General features: G+C 39.3%; 1 pseudogene; it reads right to left on the bottom strand.

Moving 5' to 3' along the window:
* Positions 1-3090: 3090 nt before the first annotated feature.
* On the bottom strand, positions 3091-4280 carry LOC114102632 (dnaJ homolog subfamily B member 6-like; annotated as a pseudogene).
* Positions 4281-4528: the final 248 nt, after the last annotated feature.

Below are 4528 nucleotides of genomic sequence, written 5' to 3'. Positions count from 1 at the left end.
TTTAAAGTGGAGCATGTAGACATGTGTACACTAGGTCATGGAACTGCCTAGTGTACACATGTCTTTGTGTCCCTGTGACAACACTTATCTTGCCATCATGAGCCCTGGGCAATAGGTCCCTGTGTGGTTTCCAGCTGAGCTCAAATATATCCATCTAAAAGCAATGGAAGAGTTTCCAGTTTAGGATTATTACATGTTGAATATTCCTTATCTGAAATTCTTGTGTTCAGAAGTTTTAAGAATTTCAGATATTTTTCTGATTTTAGAATACTTTCTTGTATACAATGAAGTATCTTGTGGATGGGACACAGGTCTGAAAATGAAAATCAATTGTTTCATGAATGTCTTATGCACATGGCCTAAAGGTAATTTTATATGATATTTTCTATCAATTTCGTGAATGAAACAGTATTTATGTACATTGAATCATCAGATTTGTGGTACCATGTTGATACTTTAAAAGTATTGGAATTTGGAGAATCTCAGATTTCAGAGAGGGAATTCTCAAACTATAGTAATGGTTGAATACCATTTGTCTTCAGTGAGCCTGTGTATGTAGAGTGTCTCACAGTGGAACTGTTGGTCAGAACAAATATTGATGAGGCCTATGAAAGAGTTCTAAATATATCAGAACATTATCCTTTATTCTGAAGCAAAAGGCTAGTGTGGAGCCCAATAATTAATGAACATGAATCTTGGAAGAGAAGGTAGGGGTTGAGCAAGTCTGTTTTCCAAACATTAATGGACATATGAATTCCTCTGGGCTTAGTTGTGTCCCCCAGCATTCATATATTGAAGTCCTAGTTTGCAATACCTCAGGAAGTGACTGTATTTGGCCATAAGGTCTTTAGAGAGGTAATTAAGTTAAAATGAGGTCAGCAGGATGGATTCTCATCCAGTATAACTGGTGTCTTTTTAAGAAGAGAAAATTTGAACACAGACCAATAGAAAGGGAAGACCATGTAAACACACAGCAGGAAGGTATAAGCCTAGGGGAGAACCATGGAACAGATCCTTCCTCACAGCCTTTAGAAGGAACCCTGTGAACACCTTGATCTTGGATGTCCAGCCTCAAGAGCTTTGAAAAGAAAAAAATTTGTTATCTAAGCCAGCATCTAGTCTGTGCTGCTTTGTTGTGGCAACCCTAGGAAACTTTTCCATGATTCTCCTGGGGTCTTGTGAAAATGCAAATTCTCATTTGGTAGGTCTGGGGTTTAGCCTGAGTTTTTTCATCTAACAAGTTTCCACATAGTGCAGATGCTGCTGGTCCATGGACCACACTTTGAGTATGAAAGGTCTAGAGTACATGTGAGATATCCCTCTTTGCTGAGAAGAGAAAGACCTGTTCCACAATGGAAAAGAAAGATTTTTTTAGGGTGATAGTAAACTTGCGAGGTGGGAGGTAGTGGATCAGTGCAATGTGCTAGCCAACTTGCTTTCTGGGTGAAGGGGAAGCCCTGATTGATAATGATGACTGATTCCTGTGGTGAAAGTGCTCCCACCATGTTTGATGTTTGATTGCTAAAAGTTTTACAACTGGCTCATCCAACTCCCGAGAGTTTAAGAATCAACTCTGGCCTCTGAGAAGAGGCGGCTCCAGCATAACATTGCACAGGATGCTGAAGTAGGGGCTTCCTGATTTTTCCTATGAGTTCAAAAGGATTTTGCCACAAGCCAAGTATGAGATCTGCTACTTAAGAGAATTAGGAGAGGCTGGGGACAGAGTTAATGTCTGGGAAGCTGTCCCTGTAATGTTGTATGTGTGAAGGCCCAGGTGATCTGGAGGGGAAGATGCAAGTGGAAGCCTCCTCTCTCTCCTTTCTTCCTTGTGTATGAACGGAATGAACATAGATCTCAGAGGACTTGAATACAGCTCCACAGCAGGCAGTTGGCATGGTGTGTGGTGGCAAAGAGGGATACTGACACAATGACCTAAAAACTCTCCCCTTTCTTCTGTTCTCTCCCCAGAAGCATGGCTCCATTCCTGTTGAGAGGATTGCTGAACTCTTCTTCAACCGGCAGAATTTAGATCTGTGACCTTTGTCTCTGCTCTCCAAACTAGCTCTCTACTTACAGTGGTGTGTATTGCATCACTGTACATTGTGTATATGTGGGAATATACATTACATATATATAATATAAATTTAATCAATGGGTTTTGGATTATTTTTGTAATTAAAAGATACATACCACCCTTCCTGGGCTATGCACATTAATATTCACATTCTCAGGAGCTTCTCAGGGATAGCAGCAGGGGCTCTGATGAGATGCTTATAAATACTTTAGGTATAATTACCTAAAAAGTCAAGTTTGTTTGAAATTGTTAGGAAACAGAGAGATGTGAGCAGCAGGAATATGAGGTTAAGGGAATAATTCTTTTATCTGTGTTCATTGTGCCAACTGCCAAGTGCTTTATTTTTTAAAAATCAATTTGCCTCCAGTCCTTCCTGGCCTAAGTTATCAGACTATGTTACATTCCTCAGAATACTATCTGTTATCTGTAGGAGAAATACAGGCAGGAAATAACAAAAAGGTTCCCTAAAGGGGAACATTTGTGATCCTTATACAGACCAGATTCCAGAACTCAGGGAGGTAAGGATAATTCCTTCTAATCATAAAATCTGGGCCAAAGTGACTTAGAGTTGTTATGATGGGGACTTTAAAATCTGATGTCATCCTGTTTTCAGTGAAAACTCAAGAGGTGGACCTGGGTGGGACTTTCCATAAACTTCCTTGAGATCCCACAGTATAACTGGAGGGCAAGAGAAGAGTGCCATCCTTCTTTTCTGAGAGGACCCCCCTTCACAAGACAGAGTGTCTTCTTTTCCCTTTTTCTGTCCCTTCTAATGAACTCACACCTGTTACTCTGAGAGACATGTCTGAAATCTTTCTGGCACAATTGTAAGAGTTGAAGTTTGAAGAGGGGGACTCTGAGACTGCCTCAGCTTCTCAGCAAGCCAGTGTCCTGTAACAACATCTTCCAAAAAAAGTTCCTGTTAATCCTCAAATGATGGTGATAGTTTCACATTTCTGTTACATGTGTGGGTTGAACTACGTTATCCTAGCATAACAGCTACTCCTTATTATTGCTCATTGGGAACTTTGGCCATCTTCTCTAAATTCTACTCTTTCTTCACTACTCTTGACAATTCTCTTTGTGGTGATTTTTATGTCATTTATTAGTTTTGCAGAAGTTGATATGAATTAGAAGTTGCCCATCCCATGCCTCAAAATGACATGGAAGCAAATGAATGAGGTACCCCCTGACCTAGAGAGCCAAATGAAATATAGGCTGTATCATATCCAGAAAATCCACATCCAAATGGTTTTAATCCCCTGAAAGTAGAGAAAAACCAGCCACAACTTGGCCTCTGCTTTCCAGGGCTCCCTTTTGGTCCCCCCCCATAAATGTTCTTCAAATGAGTGTAATGATAATGGGTCCCATGCACCCAAATATTGCCTGAAGTCATCATCTGGATTCTGGAATATAAATTCAGATTCAAATGGACTATGAAAATGATTTCCACCATGTCCTTCTTTGCCACATTTGTGATACTTGTTCCATTTTTATTTTTTTTATTTTTTTCTTGTTCCATTTTTAGCATCTGAAAAATTCCTCATATGTCTCAGCCACTTGTTGGAATTTGCTCTCTGGATCCCCTTTATTCTCAGGATTTTTTTCTGGATGCCACATTAGTGCCAGTTTCTGATATGCCTTTTAGATACCCTTGGGTGAGTCATGTCTCTGCACACCTAGAACTTAATAGCAATACATTCTGTTTCAACAAATAGTTGGCACATGTTTGAGGTCTCTGGCACAGGCAGCAGGAAGGACAAAAGAGAGCAGTGGACCTCCTAGCTCTCCTCATGGCTCCTCCCACTTTCTTCTCTATTCCTCCTTACTTTCCATCATCATTTTAGTTACTTGTAGACAACTTGGATGATTACAATGATTTGTGTTAGGTAGTAGACTGTAATGAATATCCTAAATATTTTCTCATATCCTTTGTACTTTTAAAACAATATTCCTGAAAATGGTGTTGTGGAGATAAAAGTTGGGTACATTTTGAAGCTTCTTCCAAGCTGATCTCTAAAATGTTGTGCCACTTTTCACTCCCATAGACACTACCATTTACACTACTAATAGTGGCCTGATTTACTTTTATGAACTGTTCTGCACAGTTTCTTCTCCTGGTTCTTATTTTGGACTCACAGTTTACAACCTGTTAAAATGCTGTTTGTAATACAGCTTTCACTCAAAATATACCAAGATAGACCATGTTCCCCCTTAGACCACATTCTTTTAGGGGACACACATTCCAAGCAGTTAGAGAAGACAGGCAAGTGGATTGGCAAAAAACAAATCCACAGAACCACAAAGCTTGTAACTGAAAGTTTTTATTTCATTTTCTCCTCTAATTTTTAAAATGTTCTTAAAATTTTATTAAGGCATAACTGACATAATTAATGTATAATTTGATGAATTTCAACATTGTATTCTCCAGTAAAACCATCACCACCATCAAGA

This window comes from Marmota flaviventris, chromosome 6, assembly GCF_047511675.1.
Source record: "Marmota flaviventris isolate mMarFla1 chromosome 6, mMarFla1.hap1, whole genome shotgun sequence".
In the NCBI taxonomy this organism is placed as follows: Eukaryota; Metazoa; Chordata; class Mammalia; order Rodentia; family Sciuridae; genus Marmota; species Marmota flaviventris.
This window is presented reverse-complemented; position numbering and strand designations above follow the sequence as displayed.